Source organism: Heteronotia binoei, chromosome 7 (assembly GCF_032191835.1).
Source record: "Heteronotia binoei isolate CCM8104 ecotype False Entrance Well chromosome 7, APGP_CSIRO_Hbin_v1, whole genome shotgun sequence".
NCBI lineage: Eukaryota > Metazoa > Chordata > Lepidosauria > Squamata > Gekkonidae > Heteronotia > Heteronotia binoei.
Window position 1 is genome coordinate 37,094,607 of NC_083229.1, and position 22,248 is coordinate 37,116,854.

A 22,248-nucleotide genomic window follows, 5' to 3' on the forward strand; every position below is an offset into this window, starting at 1 on the left:
GAGCACAGATGTCTTCTATACCAGGGATGGCCAACGGTAGCTCTCCAGATGTTTTTTGCCCATAACTCCCATCAGCCCCAGCCATTGGCCATGCTGGCTGGGGCTGATGGGAGTTGTAGGCAAAAACATCTGGAGAGCTGCCGTTGGCCACCCCTGCTCTATACCATGTAGCTTGACTCTTAAGTTTTAGTTAAGCTAACATTTTCATGGAAAAAGTGGTTTGGTGTGGAGGGATTTGACAGAAGGTGTTTTGGAAAGAAAAGGCAACAAGAGGAAAAATAGATGCAAAACAGATCTTAATGGCTGGAACCCTCAGAAACCAGAGTGGAAGCATTTTAGTCTCCTAGGTCACTTCTCAGAAGGTCTTAAAGGCAAATCCAAAGAGAAGTGTTGGTGTTGGAATTCATTAGCTATTTTGACATTGCGGAGTTTGACCTCAACACAGCTTGGGAATGGCGAGTTTGGAACACAAAGTGACTGTTTCTTTAAGTGTTTGTTTATTTTTTAAAATGTTGCTAAGGATTCGTCACCAGCAGCCACCAGTTGGGTGTGGGTCCATTCCACACTGATTAAGTCACGTTTGTTTGCTTAGATTCCCATATTCATTTGTTCTCTGCATGATCTGTGACACACCTACAGCTATCTTTTGGGCTGCTTGATCTTTTTTCACCACTTAGTAAAATAAAAATCCTTCTTTTTCTTCTGCTCCCAGTCAGAGTACATGTACCTGTCTACCTGGGTGATTTGGAATGCTATGCTAAGTAGACTGACACTTGTCTTAAGTCCCCTGAAGTTAGCAGGCTTAGATGGGAGTAACTCTGTTTAGGATGGCACTGTAAAGTCCTATTCAGATGTTAGAGTTGTTCATACCAAGAGCCTACCAACAATGTGTGTTGGGATCACATACTTCCTGTGATCCTCCTCATGACTGGATGTCATGTCTCTTGAAAGGGGCAACATATAGATTTTGCATGCATGAACAGCATCTGGGCCTGCTACACAAAACCCTGTTTTTTTCAGGGCTCTGATTTGATTCCAAGCTGTGTATTGTTTCCCTTTTTAATCTACATGGTGACTGTGCATACTGGGACGCTCTATGTGTTTGCCATTCTCCTGGTATATGTAAGTCTAACAATGTCTGAAAAGAACCCCTGTTATGCATCTTATGAAGAGGACTCCATCCTTTGGAAGCTAATAAAAGGTGCCAGAAGACAGATGTTTTTCGCTGCAACAGACTACCCCCTCCTAAGGTGGAATGGGTCTAAGCATAAGACCTTAGGGCAGCTGCGGGTGGTAAAGAAAGCATTTTTAGCTCTAGACGTAGTGCATTTTCCCACGATGAGCCTCTTAGCTTTTGAGTATTACTGGCAAGATAATCCTTTGGCTAGCAATAAAGAGGATCAGTTATTTTGTTTCAACCAAAAAAAACCCAGATGCCACATCTATTTTCATTACTATCTCTTTTTTAAATCCTGACATGATGTGACATTTCTTCCATTACCTGTGCAGGGCAAAAGCTAAATAAGTCTCTTGTTGAAACTGTGTCTACCGCTGTGTTTTAGGGATCTCATTTTCCATTTGCAACAAGGAAATACTGTTTCTTGTGCACTGTTCTTATCCAAGTTCTGGTTGTGTAATGAAAAGGAAGGAAATCCAGCAACGTTTATGATTTATGATAGCAGCTGGAACTTGCTTGTTTAGCCAAGGGAAGGGAGTGAAATAGAGTGTAGAAGCGTCAAGACAAGAGTGGCCCAGCAGTGTCACGATCAGCACTGTCAGAGCAAGAAAGCAGACTCAATTGGCTATTGTGTCCAAACTCAATATAGGCGACATTTGCCTTCTTGGCTAAATAATGCCTCAAGTGACAAAGTGACATGTCAGGGAAGAGATGCTCAAGGCTGAGAGCAGTTACTGCTGTTTCTTCATACGGGATTTCATTGATGGTATTCTTGCACAGAGTTTGAATTGACAATTGTCACAACCCACCCCTCCTCAGTACTTGCGTCACCCCTTTCACCTGTCCACTACTGGGCTGTGTGCCTGATCCAAGGTAGCACTTGTGGGGGAAACCTTAACTAGTTTGGACTCCTTCCTTTTGCCTCTTTCCCCTGTGTGTTTGTGTGTGCGAGAAAGGGTGTTTGGCTCACCTCATCTATCTCACCCTCCCCTTCCTTCGATAGATAGATAATTTAGATAGATAGATAGATAGATAGATAGATAGATAGATAGATAGATAGATAGATAGATAGATAGATAGATAGATGATAGATAATTTTATTTGTATCCCGCCCTCCCCGCCGGAGCAGGCTCAGGGCGGCTAACAGCATCATTTAAATTCCAACTATACAAAGAAAGGCAAAGAAAACAAATTACATTTAAACATTAAAATTCTGATTAAGTTTAAAAATTAATTAATTAAATTAATAAAAGTGCTAATGCTATTTGTTCTTTTATGATGGCGGTTATCATTAGCAATTTCTTTCTTCGTCAGCGAAAGCCAGTCGGAAGAGGAAGGTCTTGCAGGCCCTGCGGAATTGTTCAAGATCCCGCAGGGCCCACATTTCCTCTGGAAGTTGGTTCCATAGGTTCGGGGCTACAGAGGAGAAGGCCCGGTTGCGGGTGCATTGCAGCTTCACCTCTCTCGGTCCGGGAGTAGTCAACAAGTTTTTTCCGGCTGACCTCAGTGCTCTCTGGGGTTCATATGGGGAGAGACGGTCCCTAAGCTTCCTTGTGTTTCTCTTCTCAGCTTAAGATGGAGCTGACTTTCAGAACTTCTTATGTTTCAGTGGCATGTGCTGTCTTGGGGCATGAGGACCTTATCTTCCATAATAAGGTCCCCTCTAAGGTACCCAGCTTACTGGGGGTAAAGTGTAGGTGACTGGGGAAGGCAATGGCAAACCACCCCATGAAAAGTCTGCCATGGAAATTCCATGATGCGCTGTCACCCCAGAGTTGGAATCAACTGGTGCTTGCACAGGGAACTACTTTTACCTTTTATAAAGGATCAGTCATTCTGGGTTTCTCAAAGAACTTTATCTTACTAAACCTATATTTAAGCAGGAAGCCTAGATCATTAGGAAATACGGTACCAAGAAGGGTAGATATAAATATTGCTAGAGAAACAAACATAAAAAGCAGTGACAGCTAGAGTTAACTTTTGCTCTATTGAACATCCCTGGTCCTCATTTTCTGAGAGGGGATTGGACTGGCCTTCCATTTTATTAGGTGAGTTTATTGAGGACTGCTCCCCTAAGTCTTCCAAGACTAGACAAAGGACACATGGTTGAATGCCCCTTTTACCTGACTGCAGACTGGGAGTTTCCACCATTAGAGCCAACATCAACTTTGGGTCTTGTTTTCCAATTATAACCACAAAACTATTAACCAATAATATTCTCAGGTATAGATTAGCACTGATTGACTCTGGAAACTGTGACTGTTAGACAATTCAATAGGCAAATCTGAGCAACAGTATGAAAAAGAAGCTCCAATTCTTTAGATGCTACCCAGTAATACGAACTTTTCAATACAACAGTTTTCCTTCACCAGCAACAAAAAAGCAAGGCACACTTCTCTAGTAAGGCTAGTCCCGTTAAAAACCTGGGAGCCATATTCTGGACCAAATGAAGTTTCCAAATTCCAGTTTCAATTGCCCAGATAGTATATTACACTTGTCCAGTCTGGAGATTATCAGAGCATAACTAACTGTGACTAGAGATACTATAAGACTTTAGTTAATTAGTGGCTGGATTCTGCACTAAGGAGACTATAAAATCATTCCATCCAGAGGCTAAAATTACCTAGCTGAGCTACTCAATTTATACAAAATCAGGGCTGCATTATAACATAGTGAGGTGCTAAGCTTTGTCATGTTTAAGGGGCCCCATAGCATTACTAAAAATGGCAATTTAGGACTTTTTATTTACTTTTCTGTATTTATAGGCTCCTCATAATCTGAATTCCTACACTGTAGTTTACTTAGCTTGTGCATAAATACAGCTTTGCACAAAATCCTAAAACACAAAAGGCAGATTTTCAGGGGAAAAATTATGAATGACCTTCCCAGTCTTTGAAATAATATTGCCATCTGAGCCACAGATCTCTAAGGCAAATGCCCCTCCCTACCACATCAACAATACATTTGTCACATCAGACTAAAACAGCTCAATGGTGAGCTCTTTTTTTTTCCCTTAGCAGTTTGTGAACTGCAACGTCTATATATGACTTTGGCTGTTTGCAACATTTGAACAAAAGACTTTCACAAAAGAAAACTATTTCTTATTGCCAAGAGCCAATCTGTCTTTAAGTACTTTAGAGTAATGGCAACTATTGTGCCAGTAGCGAGAGGGGGGAAATAGCACAACACACTCATTTCTGGCTGTTGTCAATTAAACACAGCAGCAAAAAAAAAGGGGGGGGGCGGGAGGCTGTCAGCTAGCCTTCTTAAAATAAAAACAGTCAATTTGTGGGCCAGTTTATGTAACCACATTATACAGTGCTGGGATGAGAAGGCTCATTGCTGGCAAAACAGAATGCGAACATTCAGAAATGTCAACTAATAGCTTCTGTTTTAAATGTGATCCAGTATACAAGAATGGGAAAGAGCTACCCTGTTTTATTCATTTTAATTTTTCATGTGTTGGTATCCTTGAAGCTGCTGGTAGACTAGGGAAGAAAAAAATGGAGGTCAAGACATCTTTAAATGTCTGCAAGCTTTAAAGAAGTTGCATGTGGTTTGAGAGAAGTTTCACTGCTTTTACAGATTTCTTCCTCTGTTGTCATATCTGCTCAACAGGTTTTGCAGGTATTGCTAGAGGTGCAACTGAGACTAGTGTATCTACCATGAGTCTTTCTTTCAAGCAGTCTTCCTTCCACTCTCTGAAACTAGGATGGCATGGACTCCTGGGAGAAAGGCCAGTGACTGTGGGGAACAGTCATTGCATAGGAGCATGGGTCATAATCAGTGTTCCCTCTAAACTGAGTTAGAATGAGCTAACTCACAGATTTTTAACCCCCAGCTCACACATTTTTGTCTTAGCTCAGGAAAAATGGCCTCAGAGCACAATGATTTATGCAGTAGCTCACAACTTTAATGCCAGTAGCTCACAAAGTAGAATTTTTGCTCACAAGACTTTGCAGCTTAGAGGGAACATTGGTCATAATGTTCTGAATTTAGACATGCTCATTCTCCCAGCAGTTCAGTTCCCCTCAGGACTGTGTGCCGCAATCACAGGAACAAAATAATCAGTGGAATGTTTGGCTGCATTCAGATAATTCAAACATGTTCGGTGTTTTGTTCTGTTTCTATTTAAACCTTTGACTGATCATGCACAGCAGATATCAATTGTGGCTCCTATTCCTGAACGCCTTGGATTGGCAGCCAGTATTGAAAAGGCACATGGGTAAAAATAAAAATGTAGGGAAAATCATCTACATCCTTTAACATCACATGTCCTCTATATCCTTTAACATCACATGCCTGGTTCTTTGTGTCTTAGACAGCTGACTTGCTGTCTGTAACTGGCAGCCAACTGTTTGGATCCAGAATAGCTCTCACATGTGTATCCCTGCACAGCTTCATGGGAGTTGTGGTTTATTTCCTCCTCTCCCCATGTCCACTAAAATAAAAGGTGTTTTACACATTTAAAACTATAAAACCAGTAAAGGGAAGCTTTGCAATGAAACATGCACTGACTACTGAAGGAAAAAACCCTTAAGAGTCCTAGTCAGCACCAGAAGCCAAAAGTTAGCAATGTATTCACTGCAGGTCATTTAAATAATGTGCAGGAGCAAAGATAGTGATCATTTTTAAGACCCCATCATTACTCTGGGGGTAAAGACTGGTTTCTCTTCCTGAGCAAGTGCAAAAGTGGCAACAAAATGCAACACATAAGGGTAAGTTGTGACTCTAGATTGCTGTGCAAGGCTCAAAATTCTAATGGGACAGCAAACAACAATACTGAGATGATCTGCTGACAGCCAGCGTGGTGTAGTGGTTAAGAGCAGTGAACTCCAAGCTAGACAACCGGGTTTGATTCCCCACTCCTCCACATGCAGCAGCTGGGAGTCCTTGGGCCAGTCACAGTTCTCTCAGAACTGTCTCAGCCCCACCTACCTCACAAGGTTTCTGTTGTGGGGAGAAGAAGGAAGGGAGGTTGTAAGCTGCTTTCAAAGGCTGCAGTCACACACCCTATATTATGCATTTTCAATCCATTTTCCAACTGGATTTTGCTCGTTCATGCAGTAAAATCCAGTTGGAAAATGATTTGAAAGTGGATTGAAAATGCATGATTTAGGGTGTGTGATCACAGAGTCTGTAAAGTAAATAGGGTATAAAATACAACTCTTCTTCTTCTAACTTGAATGTGGTGTTTGAATGATGTAAGCCTGATTGATGATTGTGTTTGTTGTGAAGTCCTCCATATGCCTAATTTGCTTGTGTTTATCTCCTCTTTCATGGAAAGCTCAGAGTGGTTTGCAGGTGATCTGCTTCCAGTGACAATGTTCAGGCATCAATCGTAGCAACCCCTGCATAACTGGTGTTGTGGTTGCCACAGCATATGTTCCAAGATCATTTAATGGCCCTCAGAGGGTCAAATTAATTATCTTAAAATTGCAACCTATATCCACATTTTTTCAGTGGAATTTATTTCCACATGTATGTCATTCGTGTTACATTCTGTGCTTGTTAGTGATATAAATATCAATGGAATTGACTTTCCAAAAAATGTGTTTCAGACTAAAGTGTAAATGAATGGGGAACTCAGTTCTATTGCCTTTATAAATTGGGTGCTGATTACTGCTGGGTCCTATTTCCTGGATTAAATCTTAAAATAGGGCAGTTCTTACTGCTCAAAATCAGGTATCTGAAGAACATTTTCCTGATAGAACTGTCTTGTTCTCCAGTTTGTCCACAATGGTAAGTACTTAGCTCTGAGAATGGAACTGTTACGGTTCCCTGGGAACAGAAATCAGTACCATTGATAAAGGGGGGGGGGGGGGAGGGGGAGGAATGGCTCATTTGAATTTTTTTCCTTATAATTATGCTGCATTCATGGGATTAACTTTCACCTGAGTTGATTTAAACAATGATCCTTCAGTAGCAGATATACAGTGAATGGAAAGCAGTGAATTGTCTTGTACTTGTATTTCAAAACCTTCATTATTTGAAATGGCTTTTCAGCTATTTGATACAATAAAATTTGTTTTCCTATTGAAGCTGTGCATTTTTTGTGATACTACAAAAGCCAATTAACTTTTGTCTCCTCTTGATTTTCGTATGAAACAAATTCAACAATACTATTTAAGGGATGCACTTAAAAGGGTATAATCTGTTCAGGATTGTGGAAGGGGCTCTCTGAGGAGAATAGAGGATGCCAGCCTTAGCAATTTTCAGGAAGTACTGCAAAACCAGGGCTTTTAATGGATGTGTGTATGTGTGTAAAGTGCTGTCAAATTGCAGGCAACTTAGGGTGTGAATAAATGATTCCCTAGAAACTCTAGTCATTTTGAAAAGCCTTGGTTCCTCAAACATGGTCTAATGTGAGATCTCAGATATAGGGACACTGCTAACAAAGCAAGCTAACCTTGCTATTCTTAGATAACACACACAGTTGTGCAGAGGAGTGCAGTTGTGCACTAACTTCCAGTTAACACATTCCAACCAATTGAGGTCTATGGGTTTTACCTGTGGGAAAGGGGTTGCGACAATCTGCAATAAGTTTTGATTCCTTTCACCCTGGTCAAGTCATTTGCCCAAAAGCAGGGGATTACATCACTATTAAAGGTTCCTATTTGTTCTTCAGGCCTGAAATCATGTTGGACCCTTACCCATAAAGAAGTTAGATTTTCATCTTAGAGTGTGCTTGATAGTGACTGTGTGCTACCACACCATGCAGTTGCTGTTATGCTTCTGGCAGCCATTTTGATTGCTTGCATAACAGTTTGTTGGCCCTGACTGTCTCTGGAGCCACCTTGGTGCTGAGAACCTTCAGCCTGAGATAGAATAACATCTGGTAACTTGGAACCATTATATTACTATGTTAGTTAGCATTTTAATTCTTAGATTTCTTGTTTTCCCTCATAGTCTAGTTCTTTAAAAAATATTCTTGCACCTTAACAAAAATAATTGTATTTTTATTTGCTTCTGGGATTGTTTGTTTTTTGCCTTCAGCTGACCTCAGTCTAATTCCAGTATTTTAGATCCAGTGACCACCTACCAGGTAACTTGACTGTGTTGGGAACTTGTTCTGCAGGTCTACTCTGCAAGGTCAACTTTCCCATTAAATCCCAGAAAGGCTAAGAGCACCCTTTTGCTTCTAAGTCATTGAGAAGGAAGGGCTGGTGGTAGCCTACCAGACTAGTGTGTGGGCAGCCAAACACTAGGATTTTGTAATTTTGTTGTGCTGCAGCCCTTTCACCAAAGGTCCTTCGCCCAGGCTAGATTGGGGAGCTTTGACAAAGGGATTTCAAGGCAACAGGTGGTTTGTCATTGTTTTCATCTCCAGTCTTCTTGGTGGTTTCCCATCCAAGTACTGACCCTGTTAGCAGTCAGACCCCTCCTCCTGCAGAGGGTGCAGCTGGAGCTTAGAGAGAGGTAAATATCCTTCTGAAGTGTCACCCCAAAATCATATGTGCAGGGGACTGCTTGGCCAAGAAATGAAAAATGAAATAAAATAGATCAGATTCACACAAAATGGAGACTGGCCAGGTAAGCACCTGAGAAAGTATTTGGGAAGGTGAACTAATGTGGCTGACCAGCTAAGGCCTTTCTTCCCCACCCTCAGGAGATGCATTACCTCACCTTGAACTAATCTCCTCCACTCCCTGGTCATATTTCCTGTTGCCTATTAATCTTAATTATGCAATATTTAACACTATTCCATAAACCTGGTCGTTTTCCCATCCAGTAATCAAGGGCCATCAAAGAGCCATTAACACCTATAGTCTTTCTTTGGGAAAGCCATTAAGCTTCTCCCAAAATATTGTTCACACTCAGAAAAGCCCATCGAGGTATTGTTTTTGGACTGGCCCAGGGGGAACTTTTCTATAACTGTAAGCACCCTGCATCATAGCAGTTTGTGTGTATTCCTGGCCACACACCTCCATTCTATAGGTTCTCTTCTCTTCATTCTGTGAAATGTTGGCCATTCTTCTGCTGCTTCTGTGGACCTCTAAAAGATATGGTAATTATTATAGCTCTTTTTCCTTCTCTCTTCCCGCTGCTCCCTGACTTCCTTTTATGTTATGTGTTTTTCAGTAGGTTTGTGTTTGTATGTTTACGCTTTATTTCTTTTTCAATAAAATCCTTTCCAGTTTCACATCAGACTGTTTCATGTTAAGAATTCTCTAAGGGAAAGATCCTGGTATATATAGACAGATAGTGTAGTGGTGTAAAAAATGTAACTCCCCCAAGCATGACATAAAAATCAAGCACAACTTGATTGCAGCAGTGTGCCACCAAGTCATAAAAACAGGCAGCAGCACCACTAATTAACTGATTTTGGCTGCTTCTGAGTAAGGTATTACTCACATGTGTTTGAAAGGTCTACTGTCCAATGTCCATGATACCTTTTCTCTGAGGTTGCTGAATTTTACGTTTTGTACTTTGGGTACAGGTACCCAAAGAAGTCATCACACAAGTCTTGAATCATGCACATCTGTTTAAACTGGAGCTGTCAAGTTACTTCCATGCTTCTTCTTTGGGAATATGTACGCCAGAATTTGTTTTGAAAGCACATGACTTACTGCATGCACATGATTACACATATATGTTTATTTCATGTCAGTGTTTGGGTTTGTAGGGGGGTATTTTTAAAAAAAGAAAAAAAAAACACATTTTGGTGTATCTCAAGAGTCTTCACATTTGTAATGGCTGAACAGGAAACAGACTTCAGGTCATGGTGGCTAGTTCAATGAAAACATCTGCTCAGTATATGGGGGCAGTGAAAAAAGTAAAACCCATTCAGTATCATAATTTCCTATAGTGTTAGAATATATAGGCACCCAATAAAATCAGCAATTCAGAACAGGAAAAAAATCACTCTGTACATAGCAAATAGCTTGTTCTATTTATATATTTAAAATTTTATCAAAAGATCAAAGCAGAATCCAGCCAGTCATATTCTCCCAGAAGATATTTAAAGACTCATGTCCAGATATTTAAACACTCACGTGGGATAGACAGAGTTACCAGATCCAAGTTGGGAACTTCCTGGAGATTTGGGGACAGAGCCTGGGGAGAACTGGATCTACATGTTTTTTGAGGAGGGGGGAATTAAAAAATGATGCTCTCTTATGGGCCATTCTATCTTATGGTCCCATAGAATACAATGGACTCCATACCCAATTTGGTGCCCCCCCTCCATTGGCACCCAGGGCAAGCACCCCCCTCTGCCCCTCCCTAGATTTGGCCCTGGGACTGAGACCTCAGTGAGGTACAATACCTCATCCTCCAAAGCATCCATTTTTACCAGGGGAAGTGTCCTCTATCTATATGTAATTCTGGGAATCCCCAGGGCCCACCTGGAGGCTGGCATCCCTATGCAGATGTAAAAATGAACTTTTTAGAAGGGCTTTTGACTTGTCTTCAACACGCTAGCTTTGAATAGCAATTTCTTTGAGTTCATTTTTAATTGGATTGATTATATGATGTGATGATGCTATTGTCAGTTGCCTTGGGCCCCACGTTTGTGGGAGAAAGACTGCTCTATAACAGCAGCTAAAATTATTCTGGCACAGAAATGGAAACTTCAGGAAATCCCCATGAGATTGGACTTGATTGGGAAAATACTGGAAACAGCTGAGATGGACTATCTTTCCCAGTTGATGGCTGGGAAATCTAAGGAAGAAGCAAGAAAACACTGGGTGGAGTTATATGTTTGGTTAGACACTCAAGACTCTTAAGATTCTTTGGTGTGAATTTCTATCTCCTATCTCCTGTAATGTGTATTATAATATCATTTATATTGGAAATGTAAGCTTAAATAGATATCTTAAAAGAAGACTTACGATCGCTAAAACATACTATCTAGATGTTAATGATTTAACATAAAGAGATAACAACATGTGATTATATTTGTACCTTAAGAAAGTACTTTACATGCAGATTAGATTATTACAGTATTGATATTTGTAATTCTAGTTTTCTATTCCTCTCTTACCCGTTCCCCCCAACTTTCTGGAAAACTAATAAAAACATTTTCACACACACAAAAAGACTGCTCTATAAATGTTCGAAACCGAATAAATCTAAATACAGCAATAAAGCATTGAAACGCTCTAGTAAAAAAATCAATGTGTGGAATTTTCTTTCTCTTGTGGAATGCGTTGCCAAATGCAGTGATGCCCAGTGGCGAATACAACTGTAAAAGAGGATCTGCCAAGTTCATGGAGCAGAGGTCTGTAAGTGGTTATTAGTAATGACAACTACGCAAATAGAACCACCTCCGGCGCGCCTATTGATGAGAGGCAAATGGAGCAGGTGGGGGGGAGACCTGTGGGCTTTGGTTCTGGCCACTGTTGGATACTTGACTAGGTGGGCGCTTGTTCTGATCTACTACTGGCGGGCTCATGCATTTGAGGCGGGAAAAGCATGCATTTGCTCGAGGAGGGAATAGGGCAAGCAGGTTTCGACGTCCCCCTTCGCTCCCTCCGTCTGAGGCGAGATCCCGAGTCCGGACGAGTCGCTCCCGGGATGGGTCCCCAACATGCCCACGAGCCTGGCAAGTGACCTATTGAAGGGCTCTCTGGGAGCCTCGGCGCGGTTGCTACGACAACCAATGCTCTCTTTTGGTTTGCATCGAGCCATGTGACAGTGACTTTGACGTCAGCCGGGAGGCTGGCTCTGTGCTCGGCGTCTTCCGAGCCCAAGGCTTGTGTGAGAATCTGGCGGTGGATGCTGGGCTGCTTTCTCTGCCGCCGCCGCCGCCGCTTCCTCCCGGGCTCGCCGGAGCATGGAGTATTAAAGCCACGCGTCTTCTGCAGTGCGAGGTAAGCAGGCAGCTTCAGACTCCGGGGGCCGGGGCTGCCCATCTGCCGCCGCCCTCGCCCTGGCTGCAGTGCAGGCTGCTGAGAGGGGTTGTTGTGGTGTCGCCTTCCCGCCCTCTCTCCCCGCGCGCTGCCCCGCGCGTGTTTGTTTTGGCGCCGCTGCAAGTTTCCCTCCAGGAGCAAAAGCCGCTTCAGGGCGCGACGAGGGAGCCAACGCCAGCAGCCGCTGCTTCCCCGGACTGGAAGCCGCGCTCGTGTGCAGGGCAGGCAGGCAGGCAGGCAGGGGCGGCGGGGGAAAAGCTTGCCGACGGCGGGGTTAAGGGGAAGAAAGTCCGGGCGTGACAAGGGAGTGCGCGAGCCGTGCCCAGACCACGGTCGGTGCAACAGCCTGGTCGCTTGGGGATCTGAAAGGCGCGTTTCCTAAACCGAGTCTGACTCGAGTCGGGGGTGGGGAGGATGGCTCCGTTAGTTTTCGCTCCCGCTGGGCTTAATCCCCTTCTTGAACGTTTACTTAGAAGCAAGTGCCATTCATATCAATGCGGCTATCCCCCTCCCCCCCGGTGAGTTTGTTAGCTGGACTTCCCAATGCGAAAGCAAGCTTTTTTGGGGGGGGGGGGGTGGTGGTGTGAAAATGACTCTTCCGGACTTCAGTGGAACTGAAGTTCTGCGTAAGTGGTGGTACAAGAAGCCGCCAGCCCCCCGAGGAGGAATACAGTTAAGTGAGGGGGAAAAGCCTGCGCTTGCATCTTTCTCCCTCCTTCCTGCATTCGCTTGAGCGTCTCCTGTGAGTGGGGTGAACTGAACGGACGCCTTATTGGAAGTAGCGGAAAGGGTCCGGATCTGAACTATGCCAAGACAGCTAGGTTAAAAACACAGCGGATGCTTCTTCGCTTTTCCCACTCCGCCCCCTTCCTCCAGTCTCTGTTTTTCATTTCTACTTATCCTGAGGAGGAAAAAGAAAATTGCAGTAGCTAAAAAAAGATTTCTGGCTTGAACAGTATATTCCCAGGTGGAAAGAAAAGGGCTGCTGGACACCATGGTGGCTGGGGGAGAGAGGAGGGAAAGAACACGATGAAAAGAGATGGTTATCATGTACAGAAAGTCAAAGGTTATGAACAACTTCGATGCCCTTAGCTATGTTTTCAGGTACTTTGTAGGGATGGGTGCCCACCTGCCTATATTGCTCTTCTCTGGCTTCAGAGCTGGTATGATTCATCATATACATTCAGCCCAAAGTGTAGGGCTTTAGTGTTGATTGTAATAGTCAGGTGGAACGTACTGTTGACATTTTTCTGGATCTGTGTTGTGCATTTAAAACTCAACTATTAATTTTAAACATACCATTTAAAACTGAACTGTGAAAGCAATCTGGTTTGTACCTTGACAGCATAGTCCTGTGCAGGTTTCCTTGAAAGTACCATTGACTCTCAGGTAAGTGTGCATAGGATTGCAGTCTTGACTTTGAAAAATTAGGTGTGAAAAACCTCAGCCTGAGACCCTGGAGAGCTGCTGCCAGTCTGAGAAGACAATGCTGACTTTGATGGACCGAGGGTCTGATTCAGTATAAGGCAGTTTCATATGTTCATATGTTGCAAACAGGCTTTCTTTGTCTAAATCTGATGGGCTTGGTATGTGAGAAGGCATCTGCAGATCTGATACTCACTGGGGTGGGGTGAGAGGAAGAGAAATAATACATCTTAGACAAGAAATCTTGTGCTTAGATTTGGGCAGGTCTCTGTATTATTTCATATTAACTTGTGTGCAGTTAACATGCAGGATTTCCAAACCTTTCTAGTTTTTTACCACTGAGTAAACATTTAGATTGTACTGTGCATCTTATTTGCTTAGGTAAAATGTATAGCAGTCTAACAGGTTGCAGCAACTTTAAAAAGACTGATACAGGCAATGCAATGTTATTAGTCTATTGAAATTCTATGTGAAATCACTCTTGGTTGAAACAAAGCACCCCATTGTATATATTAATGAGCCTTTAGGCTTGATGGTTGGACTTGGAACCCCACATGCCCCTGAACAGTAGAAAAGTGTATATTGTATTCAAGAGAAGTATTTCTTGGGATAATTGCAGTGAACTGTATCATGTTCATACAGTGCTATAGCCTTTTAAATGTCTGGAAGCCACAGTAGTTGCAATTCAGAACCCATTATTTACTTCAGAATAGTCATGTTTACTGGCATCCACAACCCATTATTTACTCTGAAGTTCTCCCGTCATAAAGCAGTGGATTTTGCATTGCAACCCATATTGAGGCCACGGCAAGATGCAGGCTGTAATTTCTTGATTCTGAGGTCAGATCTTGCAAACTCACCCAGCTGAATCAAGTCCCACTGCAAAAGCTTCTGAGGTTCAGGCGAGGAGAAAGGGAGCTTTCTTTAAATATGTATCTTTGTAGTTGGCCAATGTATGTCCTGTGGAAAGCAAGGAATTTCCTGGAGAAAATATCCTTCAAATCCACAAAAAGAGGTATAGAGCAGAATACTGTAACCGATTGTCCACCCTCTGAGACCAGAGTGACACTTTGGTTTTGTGGCCTGAGACCTTAACAATTTAGACTGCTGCTGTTGCCCAAAAGTCTTAGGTTTGGTGGTCAGGAGCTGGGAAGTTTTAGTTCTAAAGTCAAAATTAGCTTTTAGGCCACTGATCCTTCTCAGTCTGATGAATAATGGTTATGTAGGGGGTGGAGGGAGCCAGTGGTATTTTACAAATTAATAGAATTATAGCCTTCTGAACATGGGAATGTGATGCAGTGAAACTTCATTGAACCTGTTGCATTTCTGTCTGCTTTGCAAGAAAAATCAACAACCTTCCTTTCCACTTCATTGTATAGCAAGGTTTACTTGTTTGAGCCATCTCTGGTTGTCCCATTAAGAGGAAATAAAAGTCCCAAGGCACTTTAATAACATTTATTTCAGTAGGACCTTTTGTGAATCACACTTACTTCCTTAGATACTGAAGAAGAGAGCTGTGACTCATAAAAGCTCATATTGAAGTAAATGTTGTTAGTCTTAAAGGTGCCACTGGACTTTTGTTTTATTTTTCTATAACAGATGAATATGGCTACCCCTTTGATATTATCCTATGTATTCAAATTTGCAAGTGGTTGTATGAATTAGTTGCCACCCCCACCCCTGTTTCTGCACATTGGGGACCCTGTGAAAATGCCATAGTGTACATCATCTGCTTCTCAAGTAGATCTACCTGATTGTATAGTATGTCTCCATGCCAGTGTGCCAACTGCTCTGGGCTGCTAAGATGGAGACTTCGCTTGTGATTGAGCAGTCCTGAAGGCTAGCTAATCATCTGCACTGAGCATCCACATGAAGACTGCATCGCACAAAAGCATTTTTCGGTAGCATCATTGTTACTATGTACAAAGATGCCCTGGACCTTATCTGATCTGATGTGTGTGATGTTAGAGTGTGAAGGCAGGAGACCTTGGATCTATGTGCCCTCTGCTTGTAGCACATAAGTGCGTTTAATATATGCTACCTTGGTATGCACGTTTCAGCCAGTTTCAGTGTGGTTGAGTCTGCTTGGTGGTTGTTATTTCCAAAGAATGGGGTGCTTATAACAGTGGATGATATAAGAGATATTGGAATTGCGAGTTTCTTCTAGACCCCTCCTTGATAAAGATCTTCTTGGAAATGGCGTTCTACTGAAGCTGGTGTCTCCGTTGGAGGGGGTGGAGTCTCTCTACCCAGTGAAAAAAGGAAGTTTGAATGTTACAAGCACTTTTGTGCAAGCACCTTTTATCTTTGAAGTATGGAGTTTAAGAAAATAAACAGTATATAATAATTTGACACAGAGTGGTAAACTGCAGTACTGCAGTCTAAGTTCTGTTCACGACTTGAGTTCAATCCCAGAGGAGGCTGGGTTCAGGTAGCTGGCTCATGGTTGACTCAAACTTCCATCCCTCTGAGGTCGGTAAAATAGGTAACCAACTTGCTGGGGGGGGGGGAGTGTAAATGACTGGAGAAGGCAATGGCAGATCACCCCATAAAAAGTCTGCCATGAAAACATGGTGAAAACAATGTTACCTCAGAGTCAGAAATGACTGGTGCTTACACAGAGGTTTTTGTTTAACCATAGTATTGTGTAGTAGTTTTGGTGTAGTGGCGTATGATGAGTGTGTGATTTGCTTAATTGTGCTTTTAAGACATAAGTGACTTTTGGTGAAATGTAACCCACAATGTAACAAGGCATCATATTTAAAAATGATTTGAAAGCAGGCTAGTTGACTAGAGATGGAGGTTTCAACCAGCCAGATGATATACAGCTTTCATTCACTTTTCTGAATCTTTTTGATGTGTCCCATTGAAATGGAGGCTGTGCAGCTGCTGTACTAGTTGGATACAACCCAAAGACTGAGCTATTAAGCTTGTCCTGGGAAGTCACACTGATAATTTTTGCAATTCCACCAGCACCAAGTGTGCTTAGAATTTCAACCTAACTCGTGCCAGTTATGCTGTTGGTTACTTCTTCCTATTGATCCCATATAAACTAAGCAATATCAATCCAATAGTGATCCTGGCAGGGCTGGGACAATCCTGGGCATGTGATTATCCTCACAACTCACCTTTTGATGCTGGTGCCTTGGAATCAGAAACATTCATTCCACAGGAGACAGGGTTCAGCGTTAAAAACATTCAGTTCTGGCTCTCAGGACTCTAAAGAGTGCAACTTCGGTAAAGATTACTGTCAACAGACAGCAGTGCTTGCCAGGAGATACAAGTACTGGCCATAACAGGAATCCTTGAGGTAGAAGCATCAGTGCTGCAAGGGTCTCATTTATCTTAGTGACTTAACAGTGTCATCTTACAAAGAGCTACATCCATCTAAGTCAATTCACTCCATTGGATGTACAATGGATGTTACAAATGGTAGAGGATTAGGGCTGTACTGTTCAGCAGCTTGTGAAAGTAAGGAACAAGAGACATTCTTAGCTTTAGTTAAGAACCTGTTGTGGATCTGCCCTTGTCTCCTTTTGAACGTATGTTCAGACTTCCAAATTAAATCAAGCCCGACACTTAACAGGCTCTTTCTTGTTCTTGGAGAATCCAGTTATGCAGAGTGCTAATTGGCTAGCCTTTGTGACCATCCCAACTCAGCCTCCCTGAGCCCGTTAGGAGAGGGCGGAATATAAATTTAATAAAATAAATTAACAAATAAATGCATTTGTAGCGGTAGATTGTCTGGCCCTCGATTCCCAAATCAGTGCCTCCAGTTTAAACAACAAAAGATGTGCCTTTAAAAAAACACTACTTAAATGGATGAAGATGGTGGATCCAGAGAAAAAAAACAAAGATTATCCCTTCCAAATATGCTTGAAGCATGGAGACAGATGACAATCTATAGTGAAATTGGAGCCAGGGGGACATATGACAGGTAGATCTCTCTACAGCAGAAAAACCTTTCCTAGCTATTGAAGGGAATTACATCTCTCAAGCACAGATTTGCCCACATTGTTGATTCCTGCAATTCTGGTATAGGAGAATGGCCGTAGGACAAATCGTGTTGGTGGTGCTTGGGATAGGAAACAGACAGCTCCAACCACTAGTCCCCCTGTAGGGCATAAGATTTTGCTTTTTCTTTGAGGGGAATTTTGCCACCCTTCACTCCCCCCCCCCCCCAGTTTTCCTGCAAATTTGAGCGTTCCTCTGAGTTTGCAAAACATTGCTCTATCAGAAAAAAATATACAGCTCTGTTGAATGCTCTGTATTCACAAACTGGTGTTCAGTCATGGTTTTGTGATTATGGAAACCAATGTGAGAGATTCTTAGGATTGCATGTAATCAACTTCTGGGTGCATAGCTAACTATAGTTCATCATAACTTTGGTTTATGCTCTTCTCCCCAATCTAGGATTCCAGGCTAAGCTGAAATTTGGAAGGAAGATTGTAAGTCTTATTGTATGGTTCAAAAATAATTACAAAATATACTTGTGAAACTGAAAGTCTGTTATTAATTGGTCCCACATAAGGTGAGGAGAAAGGATATGAATCCGAAGTAGTTTGATTCTAAGTGTAAATCTGTGGTGGCAAACATTTTTGATAGAGGTATTCAGCACCAAACAAGTCGTCCTCTTGTACTTTAAGACCAATATGACTCCCCAAAAGAGACGTCTACAAAGGTGGTAAGCTTGAAGGACAAAATTGCTTTTACCTGAATGCAAATCAGAGATTATATGCATGTATGTATAGATATAGGCTGCAATCACACACACTAAATAATCCACTTTCAAAGCACTTTCCAACTGGATTTTATCAGTTCACGCAGTAAAATCCAGTTGGAAAGAGTGTTGAAAGTGCATTATTAAGTGTGTGTGATTGCAGCGATAGATGGATAGAGAGATAGAGATAGATTGATAAAAGACATTCTTTTCCATCTTTATATACAGTTTCCTTGGCATTATTCTCTCCTGGGGTTATATAGGGATTTGGCATGTGTAACTCCCATTAGTCTTAATGCGAGATGCACATGTCAATCCTTTGCACGCAGTCCTGGATGAAACTGTCTGCCTCACGGACAGCCTTCTCTTTCATCCAGTGAGATGACTGGCTCTCAGCCATGGTTTTAAGAGAATAAGAATACTGTATGCAGTCATTTTTTTGCAAACAAAAACTTGGCTAAAAAATTAGTATTAAAGCTCACTAGGGCCCTATTGATTGAATTGTTGCAAATGGTTGAATTTAACAACCATGTTCAGATTTTTTGTATTGCTGTTATTTGATAACTGCAATACTTTTTTTAATGCAAATGTTGTGACTGTTGCCTGACAGTTGAGGCCAGTAGATTAAACACCCATCTATTCTCATGTCGATCTAGTCCTCACAACAAATTAATTTGACACCCCTGCTTGTAGGCTGTCTCCCCTAGTCTCTGTGGGCTTTACTGTGGAGACTAAGGAAAATTCCTGGAGTGTCACTATATGGAGGCCATCTTTTCCTGCTGCTTCTCAGTTTTTTAGGGGCAGCAAATTGGAGCTGGGGGTTGGTAATTCCCTGCCCTGGGTAAATAAGTGAGAGGCCTAGCAACTGTTGCAAAATGATATTCAAAACTGCATCTTGAGGGGAATTTGGCACAAAGGAATGGGATATGTCACAGAGATAAAGACTCTTGAACTGGAGTTGCACAAGAGCAAAGGAAAATTAAAATAGGGATTTTCAAGTCAAAATAGATGGGGTGAGATGGGATAGCATCTCTAGTGCATCACAGTGTGCCTGGGTGTATCAAATGCCTTGCTGAAGGTTATATCTGGGAAAGTCTCAATAGCTTTCTTTCAGGATCTGTTCCTGTGTCAAAATAACAAATTGTGCTCAGAGTTGGGATTCTTCTTTTATGCATTGGGTCAGGCAATTTGTAGCATGAATTTGAAATGCCTTCAAGTATCTTGTCATTAAGTATATAAAAGGCGATTGATTTTAAGACTGTGTGATTCTGGTTTTGGTTGCCCATCTTTCAGATAAGTGTAACTATGCAGGTATAAGCTGATTAAGGAAACCCAACGGAGTCAGACAGTAAACCACACTTTTGGAGTGAGCTGTAAAAAGGCAGCTGTTTAATGCCTTCTACTAACATAAGCAAGAACTAGTGTAAATCACAAGAAGACCTGTGCAGAACCTTTGGAACCACCGAGACTTGTTTTATAAATCAATCCAAATGCCATGCATGTGGTATTCTTGATGCTGATTCACTCGCTGCCCTGTGTGAACCTTAAGCACAAATATCCAGCTTCAGAATGTTTTTTGTATCCATTTTCTCAAGAGATCACTTTGCAGGGGTCTAAACAAGTCTTGACTGCAGTTGCAACAGCATATCGGGTGGAAGGAATCTGTTTGGGTTATGTTCTTACTGCTGTTTAAAATTATCTTCCTAAATAGCAGGGAGTAAAAGTTGAGAAATGAAGAACAGTAATTTTGTAATTATTTTACACAGATCAAATCACTTCTGTAGCCAGATTTGCATTTCAGTCAGAAATAGGTTTGTGAAATATAATTAGAAACTGGAGTTCAGGAATTATGGAATGCAGCATTTCCCAAAGGAACCCTTGTGAAGAAGCATCTCATTCAAACGTGAACTGAAATCCTATCAGATGAAAAAGAATGTACTCCTCTGGAATTCCTTTCATTTGCCTTTCTACTTTATCTTCATCCTTTTGGCAAACATCAATTCCTCACAGAAAGTATACATATATACATTGTTTAATCATTGAAGTATGTCTTCTCAGAAGGCATTTGACTTGCTGTTTGTGACTGATAGATTTGCCCATGAATTAAGCTGCCTAGAAGTTAAATTCTGTTGGTACGTCTTTTTGTATGTGCCTGTCCTAAGCAAGGTAATGTTTGTCAGCATACAGAAGAGGGTGTCTTGATGATGATGATATTGGATTTATATTCTGCCCTCCACTCTGAATCTTAGAGTCTCGGAGCGGCTCACAATCTCCTTTATCTTCCTCCCTCACAACAGACACCCTGTGAGGTGGGTGGGGCTGAGAGAGCTCTCACAGCAGCTGCCCTTTCAAGGACAACTCTTGCGAGCTATGGCTAACCCAAGGCCATTCCAGAAGCTGCAAGTGGGGGAGTGGGGAATCTAACCTGGTTCTCCCAGGTAAGAGTCCATGCTCTTAACCACTACACCCAACTGGCTTTCAGTGACTTCCAGGTTCTGGAATTCCCACACAGCTCTCTAAGTCATGGTTGGTCATCCAAAATTTCTTAGAGGTAATTGGTTGGCAACTGTGTGAGCAGAATGCAGGACTAGATGGCCCTTTGATTTGATCCAGCATGGCTAGTCTTATGTTCTCTGAACCTGGTGAAGACTGTTCTTTTCTGAAGGGCCTTTGAAGAGCAGGAAGTGAAGGTTAACACCAACCTGTTTTTGTTGTGGAAAATTAAAATGCTTTATTTTATAAACCTCAATCATGTCCTCTTCTAGTCTCCTTTTCTTCTAAGCTAAATAGCCATGAACATTTTAACCAGTCCTCATAGGGCAGCTACTCTAGTCCCCTGATTATTTGAGTTGCTCTTTTTTTAACACCTTTTCAAACTCTACACTCAGTATCGTTTTTCAGGTGACCAGAACTATACACAGTATTCCAAGTGTGATCTCACCACAGATAAGTGCAGTATAATAGTGACATTTTAATTCTCTATTTTGTTCTAATTGTGGCCAGCATAGAATTTCCTTTTTTCCAGAGCAGCTGTGCACTGGGTTACATTTTCATTGAGCAATTCACTACCACCTCAAGGTCCCTTTTCTTGGTCTCTTGCTGCAGCCAGTGTCTAGCCTGTGTAACTATGATAAAACCAGAATATAATAAACATAATTTTAATGACAGTCAAGGGAAGCCAAAAAACCCCCAGTGCAATAAAAGCATTCTAATTAGCCCTCCAGATGTACCGTTAGGCAGAACACCTGCTTGTTCGCTTTCATTCTAATCCACAAGGAATCACATGCAATGGACCTATGTTTATATGACAGGCAGGAAGCACAGTTTAAAGAAAATGGATGTATATAAAGCAGACCTTCACAACTGCATGTAGCCCACCAGTTATGTATTGTGTTTTTTTCCCATTTGCTTAACAACCCACTACATTTTGCTACTATTCCTGTTGTGAAACAAAAAATGCATTAAACTCCTGGTTTACTACACTCCTGTAGGCTTGCTGATGGGTTCGATGGTTCAAAAGTTTTGTAGGTCAGATTTGGACCCCCTGAAAAACACCGCCTTGAGTGTGCATGCCACAGAATCTTGAGCAGATAGCAGATAGATGTAAAAGTCTCTTGGATGCAAGTGGCATGCCAGGATGGGATGCTGTTCATGTTTCTATAGTCTCACTGTGTTATTTTACTGTGTGAAGGGTCTGCTGAAATCCCATGCGAAACATAAGGCTGACTGCAAGCCACAGGAAAACTTCCCAAACTAGTAAACTTTTATAGCTTTTTACCAAGTTGTAAATTTAGAAATAGCTCAGTGGTATCTTGCTGGGAATGTTTAAAATAGCAATGTGAGCATTTGTTCCAGAGCTCGAGAAACACTCGTGAACTCTTGAACATAATAGCTCTAGCAGGTGCTCTGGAAGAGTCAAGAATCTTTCTTTACTTCTTGCTTGCTTTTTTTTAAAGGAAAAGAAAAAAGATTGTGCATCACTTCATATTAGAGGAACCTATAAAATAGTTTTATCGCTGGCCCTTGTGTCAGTGAATAGGAAATAAATGGAGTTGGAGATGTTGAACTGAAAC

General features: G+C 41.9%; 1 protein-coding gene across 1 annotated transcript in view; it reads left to right on the top strand.

Moving 5' to 3' along the window:
- Positions 1–11,823: 11,823 nt before the first annotated feature.
- Positions 11,824–22,248, top strand: part of NCALD (neurocalcin delta) — a 97,965-nt gene continuing 87,540 nt past the window's right edge. The window contains exon 1 of the mRNA XM_060243422.1: positions 11,824–11,991. The gene's annotated coding sequence lies outside the window, so the exon portion shown is untranslated. The remainder of the gene's footprint in view (positions 11,992–22,248) is intronic.